At 39.9% G+C, this 15,533-nt stretch overlaps 1 pseudogene; it reads right to left on the bottom strand.

Moving 5' to 3' along the window:
• Positions 1–971: 971 nt before the first annotated feature.
• Positions 972–3,298, bottom strand: LOC113595521 (olfactory receptor 10V1-like; annotated as a pseudogene).
• Between the last annotated feature and the right edge of the window lie 12,235 nt (positions 3,299–15,533).

The raw sequence follows: 15,533 nt of genomic DNA, 5'->3' as shown, positions 1-15,533 counted from the left end.
AGATTAATTGTAAAACTACCAGTTGACAATAGGAAGGGGCACCTGGGTGGCTCAGTCAGGTAAGCGTCTGACTTCGGCTCAGGTTCTGATCTCATGGTTCGTGAGTTCTAGCACCACATCAGGCTCTGTACTGACAGCTCAGACCCCGGAGCCTGCTTCCGTTTTGTGTCTCCCCCTCTCTCGTGTTTCTTTTAATTGGTGGCACTAGAAATGATTTTTAACTTTTTTCTACTTTTATGTGTTTTTCAGTTTTTATAAAATGGATGTGTATTATATTTAAAAATGGAAACATGTAATTTTAAAAGTAGAACCATAATGGGGCGCCTGGGTGGCTCAGTGGGTTAAGCATCCCACTCTTGATTTTGGCTCGGGTCATGATCTCACGGTCTGTGAGTTGGAGCCCCGTGTCGGGTTCTGCACTGATAGAGCAGAACCCGCTTGGGGTTCTCTGTCTCCCTCTCTCTCTGCCCCTCCCCTGCTCATTCTCTCTCTCTCTCAAAACATAAATAAACAAACAAACAAAGAAGTAGAACCGTAACAAGACAGGCGGGTAAGAACAGAGAAAAGAAGTTCTCCTGCCAGTTCTGCCAAATCACCATTAGTGCCTTGGCCCCTTCTTGAAACTTCCCATTCTGAATGCGGTGAAGATATTCCTTGTAATTTTGAAATCTCACCAATTATACTTTTTAAAATGGCAATACATTCCAGGTATTTATGTATTCTACTTTTATACCTTCTCAACACTGATGAGCCTCACGATAAACATTACCGGAGGGATACCTGGGTGGCTCAGCCGGTTTCGCATCTGGACTCTTAATTTTGGCTCATTCACGATCTCGGGGTTCGTGAGTTTGAGCCCTGCACTGACAGTACAGAGCCTGCTCGGGATTTTCTCTTTCTGCCCTTCCCCCACCTGTGCCCACCCTCTCTCAAAATAAATAAATAAACTTAAAGAAAAATTTCTCAACACTCAGACAATAGAAAGGAGAAAAATAAGACCTTATGAGTGGAAACTTGAAGAATTATTAGTGTTTTTAGAGGCAACCTCTGTCATTCTACAAGTATTTATGGAATGCTGTTATATGCAAATCTCAGTATATAGCTTTGTGCAGGTAATAACAAAGAACTAAGAATATTCTTTGCCATCACTTGAAGGAATTCACCAGTTCGATAAATATGTACTGAGTATCTACTTTAGCTGTTTTAGGCACTGGGGATGGACCAGTGGACAAAACAAAACAAAACAAAACAACTACTCTCTCTTATTTAAATGGTAATGTCTTACTTTCACCAAATTACACTATAGTTGGGAGCTAGGAAAAGGAACTGGGTCCTGAGGAAGTAGGTAAATCAGTTCCCCAAATGTTTAGTCATCTAGTCCCCGAGTTTATCGTTTTCTGAATAATTATTTCCTGTTGTTTATATGAGCCCAGAAACTCCCACATTTCCTAGTTCAGTAAATGTCTTTTCACCACTTAGTGCCTTTCAGCAACTTGTTCCTCCTACTATAGATCAAGGCATTCAAGACAGGGGTGACAAAGGTGTAGACAACAGACACCCATTTCTGGGTTATAGCTAGAGCTGGGGCATAAATACATAAGGCTGCAGGAGCCATACTGGAGGAGAGCCATGGTCAGATGAGAGGAAAAGGTGGAGAAGGCCTTGCACCGTCCCTCCGCAGAGCAGATCTTCAAAATGGCACCCACAATGAAGATGTATGAGGTGGAGATCAGGGAACAGGGAATGGTAAGGATGATGACACTGACAATGAAGATCATGGCTTTTTGTATTTGAGTGTCTCCACAGGCCAACTGTATGATCGGAGTACATCACAGTAGAAGTGAGTGATTCTGTTGTAGCCACAAAATGGCAGGGGGGAAATCAGAGCTGTTGGTTGTATGGCTAGAGTGAAACCAAGGACCAGGGCTCCCATAGCCAATTAGGCACACAGCTGCCATCTCATGCTGAGGGTGTAATGCAGGGAATCCTGAATAGCTACAAACCGATCATAAGCCATGATCCCAAGAGGAAACAGTCAGCACTGCCCAGGAAGACAAAGAAGAACATCTATGTGCCACAGTCAGTGAAAGAGATGGGCATTCTCCCCATGGTCAGGAGGTTGACCAAAGGGAGAGGGGCAACAAGTGGAAGAGTAAAAGATCTCCAGAACTGCCAGATTAGCCAGAAAGAAAGACATGGGAATGTGGAGTGAACGTTCTGCCCAGATAGTGAGAAAGACTGTGGTATTACCAATGAGACTGCCAATATACATTAGCAGGAAAGTTACAAAAACATTTGTATCTCCAGGATGGGTGAAAATGGGTGAAAGTGGAACTGGATCTCTATGGTTTAGTTTTCATCCCCCATAAAAGTGGCACATCAGGTTTTCTAGGACAAAAGAAAAATTATGTTAGGAAAGAAAGTGCTTTGTGCTTTAGGATCAAGGTAATGATGCTGGGTTAGCACCTATAGCTTTAATAATCTTGAAGATAGGTTTATGCTGGGCGGGTCGCTCTCTCTCTCTTCTTGTTTGTGTTTGCCAGCTCACATTTTAAAGACTTGGCTCAGGTTAACTGTAAAACTTATCACTATGAATAAGAGCCGAGTTAGTTTGCCCCATGTGGCATCTGGGCTCAGGACTTTGACTTCACTTTTGTTTTGCAAGAAGCAGCTGAATTAATAACCCCTGAGCCTCTGAACATACATGTCACCTAACAAGAATATGCTGGCCATCAAATGTGAAGTCATTATGATCTTGAGTCCAAGTCCTACAATATACATTGGGATCACATTGTCCCATATAAAGGATGCTCCATTGTTCTCTAAAGGGTTATCTTCCTAGATAGAAAAAGAGGTCAGCGTGTGCCAATTCGGTAGCAATAAGCATGATGGCTCCATCACTGGTTTGTGGTTGCAGAAAAAAACTCAGCCTCTTAGTGCACTGGCCCTTAACTGTACACCCCCATGCCTTTTATAAACTCTGTGTTTTTAACCAAGAACCAAGAGAAGTACAGCAGTTTTAGAAACAGGATCAATATGGACATCTCGCTTAGGAAAGTTTATAAAAATTCTTCCCCCATGACAATTGGACAATGGCCACGTTCTTGCAAATGGTAGAGGAAGTATCAAGCACAATATCTTGTATACCTTTCTAAAACAAACTTTTATTCTATTTGTGTGATAATTTGTTTATGAATGTCGTATTTATCATAGATATAAGCTCTTTGGCTGGATAAGGGCTATATCTTATGCGTCGTATGGTGACCAATAAATGTTTGTTGAATGGATAAACAAGTGAATAAGTTTTTCACAACCTGGGTAGGTTTTCATTTAGGCAGAGCACATAGTCTTGTAAAGAGATGGAGAATACCCATCTCTTTCACTGACTGTGGCACATAGATGTTCTTCTTTGTCTTCCTGGGCAGTGCTGACTGTTTCCTCTTGGGATCATGGCTTATGATCGGTTTGTAGCTATTCAGGATTCCCTGCATTACACCCTCAGCATGAGATGGCAGCTGTGTGCCTAATTGGCTATGGGAGCCCTGGTCCTTGGTTTCACTCTAGCCATACAACCAACAGCTCTGATTTCCCCCCTGCCATTTTGTGGCCACAACAGAACCACTCACTTCTTAAGTGTTCATGGAAGGAAAGCATTCCTCTTACAAGCCTGGTACAGCTTAGTTGCTTCATGTTTAGAAAACATGGTCACTGAAAATTTGCCCATCGTATTAGTACTTATATTTTGACTTCAAATAATTCAGTGCTCAAATCTCAAAACTGTTTTCCTGTATGAGGGAAAGAATCTTCTCTATCTCCCTGAATCTCTCTTTGAAGATTAGGCTGATGTGCATTTCTGGTCTGGGCATTGCCCTGCCCTGGGGCTCACCACTCAGCGTGACTAAGCACTGAAGGTAGAGTTTCCTCTAGACTGTTGGGAGTAGATTGGGCTAGAATAGACTTTCAAAAAGAAACTAGAACATTTAAAACAGCTGGGGTCTTGTTTCAGCTGCTTTGGAGCTACTCCCACACCCGTAGACACACCCTCTACTCAATAGTCACCACCCACAGTCACCCAAACTCCCAGGGTTTTGTAAATTACTGCTTGGATCTGGGTCAGGCTCATTCCTCCAGGAAAGAAGGTTAGACATTTACCAAAGGGGTAAGATTTGAAGGGCCTTATAAAGACCCATATTCATAAAATGAATTTTTTCCTTGTAAAATGAAAAATTAACCCAGCTGAAATGAAAACGTGAGCTAAGATGGATGAGGATGGGTAAATTAAGAGGGCCAGTTAGAATACTGTTGCATCAGTCTAGCACCTTACCTGATTTTATTTGCCGGCATTGGCTCAACTTCTCTTTCAGGCCCTGGAGGGGAGGAACACTTTAGAGCACTGTGCATGTGGGAGGAGAAGAGTGACGTAACCCGGGCATAAGACTTAAAGAATGACGAGATGTCTTATAGCAAGTCAGGGACAATTTGTTATAGCCTACTCTATGCTTTTTCAATGTATTTATGTTCCACTGTCTCACTTAATTGCCTTAAAATGTTCAGCAGGTAGGAAGGTAGCTATTAATACCTCCATCTTCAGGCTGAGACACTGAAAGGGTAATTAACTGATCCATTATCCTGCAGTGATTTAGAGATGGAAGACAGGTTAGCATTTAGATCTCCTTGTACCTATCAATGATTACATAAATCTTAGCTTGATTCTTGTCACAGGACCATGAACCAGCTGTGATCTTGCCCCTGACACTCCCAGTGAACTCAGAACAAATCAGCAAATGGCTTTTCACAGGGTAAGGCTCATATATATATATATATATGTATATATATATATATATGTATATATATACATGTATATGTATATACATGTATATATATACATATATATATATATATATATATATATATATATATATATATATATACATATGACCTTAAGGACAAGATAAAGAGAATCCTGTTCAGGACTTCTAGCTAATTCCATGAATCTACAAGATGTCTGTGGTTGTACTTTAAAAATACTACTAATTCAAACAAAGTTTGGTGAGACTCGGCTTAGCCTCTAAGGAGGTCAGATTATCAGAATTAGAGCTGTGGTTACAGGCACCAAAAGCATCAACCTCTGGTTCCTAAAAACACAGTCATACTGATTGGTCCACAGAGTTGTCAATGAAGCCTAGCAGAGTTAAGAATTTGAATACTGGACTTGAGCAGACCGGAGACCATCAACCCGCCTCTGCTCTTTACCATCTATGTGACCTTGAAAAGCTTATCTCTGTGCACCTCACTTCCTTTGTCTTCAAAGTGCAAATAATATTAACATCTATTCCAGGGGCACCTCAGTGGCTCAGTCGATGAACTTCGACTCTTGATTTTGGCTCAGGTCATGGGTTCGAGGGGATTCTCTCGCTCTCTTCCTCTCTCCCTCTGACCCACTTGTGGGTGCATTCTCTCTCTCTCTCTCACAAAAAAAGCTGATTAAAAAAATCTTAAAAATATATTAACATCTATTCCAGACAGTTATTGTAAAGATAAGATGGGGGAATGAATAAAGTGATTGTACAGTATCTGGTGGAGGTGTCATTCCAGGCTAACTATTACCATAATTGATTTTTGAACAGCTGTACTAATGACCCTTTCTGAATCTTGCCATAGACAACACGAGTTCTTATTCTGATATAATAGTATATAAAATCTTTGATGATAGTTTTTTCCTGCTTTTAGTTCTCTGTGAACAATACATGTCTTCCTGTATCTGATTACCTCCACAGGACAAAGTATGTTGCTGTGACATTGTTATTACTACAGTTTGACCCAGGACAGTCTAGTCCTGTGAGGGAATCCACCAACTCCAAAGGTATTTTTTTTTTCTTTAAAATTTATTTGAGCAAAAGAGAGAGAGAGAGAAGAGGAGAGGGGTGGGGGGGGGGAGAAGGAGAGGAAGAGAGAGAGAGAGAGAGAGAGAGAGAGAGAGAGAGAGAGAATCCTAACCAGGCAACATGCTCAGCACAGAGCCTGATGGAGGGTTCAATCCCAGGACCCTGGGATCATGACCTGAGCCAAAATCAAGAATTGGGTGCTCAACCAACTAAGCCGCCCAGGTGCCCCAATATAAAGGTATTTCTAATTTCATCTGAATTTTCCAGTGTATCTTGACCTTTCTGGATTTTAATGATTATAATCGGTGACTTAGGCTGTTTCTATTATATTTTCTCTTATTTCACATTACCAAGAAGAAGGGGCTTATGGCTCTTCTATCTCATGCATACCATTGTACATCCAGCACCTATCATGGTACCAGAATACAGGAGATAGTGTAACACTGAAGGCAAGCATGAATGAATGAAGGATTTCTTACTTGTATATATGAGAGAAAGGGAGAACATCTAGCTTAGTCTGGGATGTTTTGAGGTTCTTGTAAGGAGCAGCTCAATGTAGAGCCTTATTATAATTCTCCTAAAATGAGGATAAAATAAAAAATAGTAGGAAATTTACCTAGATTATTTTGAATCTTGGAGCCAGAATCCAAAGAATTTCCACCTGATTCCTTAGGACCGTATAGATTTGTGTTAAATAATGGGATAAGGAGTTAGCCTATTTACCCACAACATGGTCATTGCCATTCTTTTTTTTTTTTTTTTTTTAAGTTTATTCATTTATTATTTCTGATGGAGAGAGCACAAGCATGCACACACCAGTCGGGGAGGGGCAGAGAGAGAGAGAGAGAGAGAGAGAGAATCCCAAGCAGGCTCTGCTCTGGCAGCACAGAACCCAACGCAAGGCTTGAACCCACAAATCGTGAGATCACGACCTGAGCTGAGGTCACACTCAACCCACTGAGCCACCCAGGTGCCCCTAGTCATCGCCATTCTTGTGACTAGATGCATAGCCCCTCAGTTCTCTTCATTTTGAAGTCGATGAGGTTTTTTGGGGGTGAAAGTGGGGTTCATGGGGTCCAGAGTCGTCACCCAAGAAAGAATTCTTGAAGACATCTTTGGTGCAAAAAGGTGATTTTATTGAAGCACGGGGACAGGACCTGTGGGCAGGAAGAGCTGCCCCGGGACCTTGAGGAAAGACTGGTTATACACTATGGGATTGGGGGAGGTAAAGTCCTGGGGAAGTTGCCAGGGAGATTTTCATATGCTAAAGAAGGCTCCCAGGATTTAGGAGGCCTATTGTCAAGCCAAGGTTGTTTTTCCCTCTAGCAAAGCATTAGCATTAAGACAGGAGTTTCAGGAGAAACCTTTTATTCTGCCAGCCTCAAGTATTTGTCAATGTGCTGCAGGTGATATGGAAATTGGGAAATTGAGTTGTATCTGCCATTTCCTTCTGCCTTTGTTTCCCCCATCACTATGGAGAGGTGATGGAGACTTAGGTCCTGCAGGACTCTGATCTCTATCAGTTAACCATTTGTTTACCCCTTTCCTTTGTTCTTGGGCAGCTGGCAGCCCAGAGTGCCCGAGGAATACCACACATATCCCACCTGGTGGAGGGTGGAAGGGTGGGGACGGTCAGCTGGCCTTATGCTCCCTCATCAGTTGTCAGATGTTTTTCTGCTCTGAACCCAAAATGGAAATTGTCCAATGCATGGTAAAACTGTTTTGGTCCCCTCCGTCTGTCTTCACTTGGACTAAATTGTGAGAACAAGGATCCATGATAAATAGTAGGTCTACAAGCCACTGGTTCTCTGGGAAGAAAGTCAAAAGTTAGGTCAGAATTTTCCTGGTGCTGCCAGTCTTCCTGTATATACGAGGCTTTTGCAGATGTTATGAAAGCTAGAGCCAGAGCCAGAATATTTATTACTCTAAGGGATAATTAGAATTGCTTTGCTATTATCAAGAACTCTGGGGGCGTATCTCCTTTACTATAAAAAGTATCTTCACAGTTGGCACAGAGGTAGGGAATCTGACGCCCTACAAGGCAGCTAAGGGAGATGTTGCAGTTGGCTGAGAACTTACCTTCCTCTGTGAAGGAAGAGCTATCTTCAAATCCAAGAGTTATTTCTGAAGACTTCCCTCAATCCTCAAGCCTTTACAACTTCTGCAGAGGTCTCTGGGACCAACGTCCTGGGTGTCCCTATATCTCTGCCCACAAACAAGTGCCAGCTCCTAGAACACACCTTGTCACTGCTGCTCCTTTCCAGAAGTCAGACTCACCTCCAGGGTTTTTTGTCGTGGTACAGTGCCTCTTTAGCAGTCTCCCATCTTGCCATGTTTTTCGTTGAAATGAGGCATTCATGCCTGGGAGACCGGTTCCTAGGTTCCTAGGACGATTTCACAGTCCCTGAGTAAAGTTTCATCTCCAACAATGCTTTATAGCCCTTGGAAACTGAAAGCAAGAAAAACAAACAACCTTTATCAGCCACTGTTTAGTAGCTTTTCAAGAGTAGATTTACATTTCATTGGTAGTTTGCCTGGATGAAGACATCTCCTTACTCTGTTGTTTTAAAAATAGTTCGTGGATGGGGGTGCCTGGGTGGTTCAGTCAGTTAAGCATCTGACTTCCAGCTCAGGTCTTGATCTCAGAGTTTGAACCCCTGCATCTCTGCTGTCAGCAGGGAGCCAGCTTGGGATCCTCTGCCTCCCTCTTTCCCAGCCCCTCCCCCCTCTCAAAAATAAACATAAAAAAAAAATAGTTCTTGGATGTTATTTTCAATGATAGTGTCTTTAAGCCAAAAAACAACAATCAGAATAGTCTTTCTTCTGGAGTAAGATCACTGGTGTTATTTTCATAAAGAAAAGAAGTCTAGATCAAGAGTTGAGAAATTGAGTCAAACACCTGATTATTATTATTTTGTATTGAAGTATAATTAACAAACAGCATTACGTCAGTTTCAATATTGTCCAATATTGATTGGACAATTCTGTACATTACTCAGTGCTCGCTACAGTAAGGACAGCTACCATCTGTCACCATGCAACATTGTTACAGTATTATTGACTATATTCTCTATGCCGTACTTTTCATCTCTGAAACACTTGATTATTTTGAGGCAAGCGCCTTGAAAGGTTGTAAAGTGAAGGCGAAATCTTGGATTAACAGCATATTTCATTGCTGTTCATATATTCTGACTCTGTGTAGGCATACCTCTAGGCTTTATCTTTAAACTTCTGAAATCAATATTATTTCTTCTCTCAAAAATTGGTTTGGTATCACTACCACCATAAGGGGATAGCACCATTATTATTATTTTTTATAGTTTTATATTTTGCATTAAAAAAATTTTTTTTAACATTTATTTATTTTTGAGACAGAGAGTGAACGGGGGAGGGTCAGAGAGAGGGAGACACAGAATCTGAAACAGGCTCCAGGCTCTGAGCTGTCAACACAGAGCCTGACGCAGGGCTCGAACTCACGGACCGTGAGATCACGACCTGAGCCGAAGTCAGACGCTTAACTGACTGAGCCACCCAGGTGCCCCGATAGCACCATTATTTTCAAGAGACTTGAAATTTTTCTTTACTAAAGACAGGGAAAGTTGGAGAAAAAGAGGTAGATTTGAAAACATACTCATTTAAAAATAATGTAAAGTATATGTAAACTATGCATATAGCACAATATGTAATGTTGTAAGTGCTCTTGCATTATTAGCCTTTTATTCTTACACTATCTTGTGAGGTTGAGATGATCATTCTATTTCCCATTTTACAGATGGGTCAGTAGAAGCTCACCCAGGCTAAGTAATGGTTAGTGCTTGAGCTATGGCTAAAATGCAGAGATCATGGCGTAAAGTCCTTTTTCTTTTATTATATTAGGCTGACTTTAGTCTGCATTCTTGTGGCTAGGATGATTGTTACTACTAGTTATTAATGAAGCTTTTGGTTTAATTTTATTAGAACTTCTTTCTAGTAACCTTTTCTTTTTCTACCCTTTGCCTTTTTTAAATTTTATTTCTGTTGATCCTATAACCTTTAGAAAAAGATCATTTTCATGGTCACTTGGCTTATAAAGCTTCTTTGAATTACAAAAAAAGTGTTTCTTTTTCAAGGTAATAACTTAAGCTCAGCACATTATTTGTTTTTCAGTCACAATTAGAACAAACATGAATTCTGTATAAAGTATACAGGTCAGGGGCACCTGGGTGGCTCAGTTGGTTGAGGGACCGACTTCAGCTCAGGTCATGATCTCATGGTTTGTAAGTTCGAGCCCTGCGTCAGGCTCTGTGCTGACAGCTCAGAGCTTGGAGCCTGCTTCGGATTCTGTGTCTCCCTCTCTCTCTGCCCCTCCCCCACTCATGCTCTGTCTCTCTGTGTCTCAGGAAAAAAACCATTAAAAAATTTTTTTAAAAAGTATACAGGTCAAAGTATTGAAGTTAAATAACAGAAAAACTGAATCTTTTTTTTATAAAGTTTATTTATTTATTTTGACAGAGACAGAGCATGTGAGAAGGGGAGGGGCAGAGAGAGGAGAAAGAAAGAATCCCAAGTAGGCTCCACAATGCACTGTCAGCACGGAGCCCCATGCAGGGCTCGAACTCACAAACCATAAGATCATGACCTGAGCCTATATCAAGGTCGGATGCTTAACCGACTGAGCCACCCAGGCACCCCTGGAAAAACTGAATTTTTAATTACAGTAAATAGGAACTGAAAGTTACAGTAAATAGGAACCGAAAGTTAGTAAATTTAACTGATAGTTAAATAGGAACTGAAAAACTGAATTTTTAATTACAGTAAATAGGAACTGACTTTTTAATTACAGTAAATAGGAACTGAACTAATTTTTGAATTGTTAATTAATTAATTAATTCTAATTGGAGTGTAGTTGACGTATATTAGTTTCAGGTGTGGGATGTAATGATTTGATTGTTACATATGTTACAAAATGCTCATCATGATAAGTGTCACCGTACAAACTTATTGCAATATTATTGACCGTATTTCCTATGTTGTACTTTTCATCCCCATGACTTATTTATTGTATAACTGAAGTTTGTACCTCTTAATACCCTTTACCTATTTTGTCTATCCCCCCCACCTCCACTCTCCTCTGGTAACTACCAGTCTGTCCTCTGTATTTATGAGGCTGTTCCTCTTGTTGTTGTTGTTGTCTGTGTGTTCATTTGTTTTGTTTTTTAGTTCTAGATATAAGTGAAATCATATTTAATTTGTCTTAATAATTTCTTACAAAATATGCATACATCTTGCTTTCATGGAAGTGAAATTTTTATGAGTATTTTGAGCCTACCTAGTTCTAATATCTCTTTTTTTATAGAAGCCATCGCTAGATTTGATGGTCATGTTTCTCATGCCATTGTTGACCTTAAGTTTTTCATAAATATTCACTTTGGGAAGCTATGTTCTCCACTAGCAACTGATATTGGCAAATTTAGAAATGAGAGTTAAAAAATCCTGAGAAATAGATAGTATTTGAAAATGTGCCTAGTAAATTATTAGTGTAAATATATTGTACAATTAAAACAGGAATCTCGTTCCAGAGCTTAGAAGACTATTTAAGGTGGGTTTTTTTTTTTTTTTTGTATAGTTTTTTTAAATGTTTTTTATTTATTTTTGAGAGACAGACAGACAGACAGACAGACAGACTGAACACAAGTCGGGGAGGGACAGAGAGAGAGGGAGACACAGAATCCGAAGCAGGCTCCAGGCTCTGAGCTGTCAGCACAGAGCCCGACGTGGGGCTCGAACTCATGAACTGCAAGATCTGACCCGAGCTGAAGTTGGACACTTAACCGACTGAGCCATCCAGGTTCCCCTTGGTGGAACTTGGTGGTTCCCCTTGTATAGGTTCCCCTATACAAGTTTTGTTTTGTTTTGTTTTTTTAATTTAGTTTGAGAGAGGGGGTTTGGGGAAGGACTGGAGAGTGTCTCCATTATCAGTGCAGAGCCCCACTTGGGACTCAAACTCATAAACTGTGAGATCCTGACCTGAGCCGAAACCAAGAATGGAAGGCTTGACCAACTGAGCCACTCAGGCACCCCATTTAAGGTTTTTAAGTCTTCATTCCCTGAGTTTATATCAACAGCACGTTCCGTATCGTGTCCATCACTCAATTTCAACAATAAAGTTTTACATATGACTACAGTAGCTCACTTTCTTCATAATTCTTTAAATTACACATGTCAACTAGGATACTGAAAAGACCACAAAATTCTCTTAGTGGTTAAACCTTTCTTTGAAAGATAATATTACTGTTTTCAATAGAGAAAAACAATAAGCTGATTAGAAAGTACATTTTAGATAAGAGATGAGCTGATTGGGGGATTCACAATTCACAGTTGAAATGAATGTTCCTCCTGGTTTCTTTTGTTTTGTTTTGTTTTGTTTTCTTTTGTTTTCTTTTCTTTTTCTTTTAATTATCTGGGTTGGAGAAGTTGCCATCATGTTCAGAGACTGAAAAATATACTTGGCATCTATCTATCTATCTATCTATCTATATATATTTTTTGTAAATGTCACTGGTTGCTTTTTTTTTGTTTTAAGCAATTTATTGTTCTCTTTGTTTCCAAGGGCATTATGTACAATGAATATTGGTGCCTGCATTATATTGCTTAAAAGGTAAATTTATATAAAATATTATGCCAGATTATAACTTGGAAAAGTGAATTTAAAAGATATTTTCTAAAGTATATCTTTGGCTTGCATTCTAGAAACTGTATCCTTTTTTCTATCATCAGCAATTTTGTTTCTTCTCTAAAAAAATTATTTATTTAAATTCAAGCTAGTTAAATTTTTTTAATGTTTATTTATTTTGAGAGAGAGCAGGGGAGGGAGAATCCCAAGCAGGTTCTATGAGGAGCTCAAACTCACGAACTGTGAGATCACAACCTGAGTAAAATCAAGAGTCAGATGCTTAACTGACTGAGCCACCCAGGCGCTCTAATCAGCAGTTTTCTAAAGCGCATGGTATGCTCTGTTTTTGGATGCATGACAGCAAACTTAACTTTTCTATATTTGACAATAGCTCCAAATTTATACTTGGTAAATATGTCTTAAATTTGTTTTAGGGTTTTGTTTGGATTGAAAAACTGTTGTATATCTCTTGGATGATATGAAACCTCACTGGCGGGGTTCCTGTGTGGCTCAGTTGGTGAAGCGTCCTACTTCAGCTCAGGTCATGATCTCGCGGTTTGTGAGTTCAAGTCCTGCATTGGGCTCCATGCTGACAGTGCAGAGCCTGGAGCTTGCTTCCGATTCTGTGTCTCCCTCTCTGTCTGCCCCTCCCTTGCTAGTGCTCTCTCTCTCTCTCTCTCTCTCTCAAAAATAAATAAACATTAAAAAAAAATTTTTTTAAAAAGCTCACTGGCATCAAAAGTGAATTTTGCTACTTTGTTCACAATAAAATGGTCTAGAATGTTCTAGAGGATCTTCTGTTTCAATCTGTTATGTATTCTATACAAATTGATACCGCTGTCATGTGTCTTACTCACTCAAATTATTTGTATCTGGATTAAGCTCTTTTTGGCAGACAAAAAAAAGCTAATGTCTACGTAATGCTTATGGCACAATGTCTGTTATATGGTAGGTCCTTAAAAAACAGTGTCTTGGGGTGCCTGGGTGACTCAGTAGGTTAAGCATCTGACTTCAGCTGAGGTCATGATCTCGTGGTTCATGAGTTCAAGCCCCACATGGGGCTGTGTGCTGACAGCGCGGAGCCTGGAGCCTGCTTCGGATTCTGTGTCTCCCTCTCTCTCTGCCCCTCCCCCTCTTGCAGTCTCTCTCTCTCTCTCTCTCTCTCTCTCTCTCTCTCAAAAATAAACATTAAAATTTTTTTTTAAATAAAAAAAGAAAAATAATTTAAAAAGTGTCTCTAATTGTCCAATATGAAATCTCTCCATGTTTTGATTTATTTTATATATTATATATATATAACATATATGAATATATGAATATATGAATATATGAATATATATATATATATATATATATATATATAAAGCTTATTTATTTTTGAGAGAGAGAGTACACAGGGGAGGGACAGAGAGAGAGAATCCCAAGCAGGCTCCACACTGTCAGCTTGGAACCCAATGTGGGACTCCAACCCACAAACTGTGAGATCATGATCTCAGCCAAAGTTGGTCACTTAACTGACTGAGCCACCCAGGTGCCTTGATTTATTATATATTAAAAACTGTTCATGTTATTTTTCTGCTCTGTGGCCCACTTTATACTATTGTTTGAAAACAAAATCCCTGTTTGCCATTCATGACCTTCTCTCTGGACATTTTTTTCTTCTTAAATTCCGTTAGGTTTTCCAGCAGTATCTCAATTTTACTCTGAATGCTAATCAGACCATTTCCCACCTCTGTGCCTCTGCTCATCTTATGTCACTGTGCTAGACATCTTAGGGTATCTTGCTGTCAAACTCCAACCTTTCCTAAAATTCTACTTAAAGAAGTATTTTCTCCATGAATCCTCTCCTAACAGCATCTTTAGGAACAGGCTGTTTAAACTTTCTTAGTTCTTTATGGAAACCTTGTTTTTGATATTGTCTTATAGGTAATTGTGTATTCAAAAAATTATTAGACTACATATCTGATTAAGGGCAGATACAATGGTGAATTTATTTTTATTTATTTATTATTATTATTTTTATTTTCAAGTTAGTTAACATACAGTGTAGTCTGGGCTTCGGGAGTAGAACCCAGTGATTCATCTCTTACATATGACACCCAGTGCTCATCTGGAAAAGTGCCCTTCATAATGCCCATCACCCATTTAACTCCCCACCGCCATCAGCCCCCAGTTTGTTCTCCGTATTTAAGGGTCTCTTATGATTTGCCTCTCTCTCTGCTTTTATCTTACTTTTCCTTCCCTTCCCCTATGTTCATCTGTTAAGTTTCTCAAATTCCGCATATGAGTGAAATGATATCTTTCTCTGACTGACTTATTTCACTTAGCATAATACCCTCCAGTTCCATCCACATTGTTGCAAATGGCAAGATTTCATTCTTTTACATCACTGAGTAGTATTCCATTGTGTGTGTGTATATATATCTTCTTAATCCATTCATCAGCTGATGAACATTTGGGCTCTTTCCATACTTTAGCTATTGTTGATAATGCTGCTATTAACATTGGGATGCATGTGCTCCTTCAAATCAGCGTTTTTGTATCCTTTGGATACATTCCTAGTAGTGCAATTGCTGGGTTATAGGATAATTTTTAATTTTTTGAGAAAACTCCACACTGTTTTCCAGAGTGGCTATACCAGTTGGTGAATTTATTTATTTTTTATTCTTTTTTAAAATGTTTTTATTTTATTTTTGAGAGTAAGAGACAGAGTGTGAGCAGGAGAAGGGCAGAGAGAGAGGGAGACACAGGATCAAAAGCAGCCTCTAGACTCTGAGCTGTCGGCACAGAGCCTGACACGGGACTCGAACTCATGAGCTGTGAGATCGCGACCTGAGCCGAAGCTGGACACTCAACCAGTTGGGCCACCCAGACACCTCTGGTAAATTTATTTTTTAAGAATTCTACACATGAAGGGGCGCCTGGGTGGCGCAGTCGGTTGAGCGTCCGACTTCAGCCAGGTCACGATCTCGCGGTCCGTGAGTTCGAGCCCCGCG

Source organism: Acinonyx jubatus, chromosome D1 (genome assembly GCF_027475565.1).
Source record: "Acinonyx jubatus isolate Ajub_Pintada_27869175 chromosome D1, VMU_Ajub_asm_v1.0, whole genome shotgun sequence".
NCBI lineage: Eukaryota > Metazoa > Chordata > Mammalia > Carnivora > Felidae > Acinonyx > Acinonyx jubatus.
This window is presented reverse-complemented; position numbering and strand designations above follow the sequence as displayed.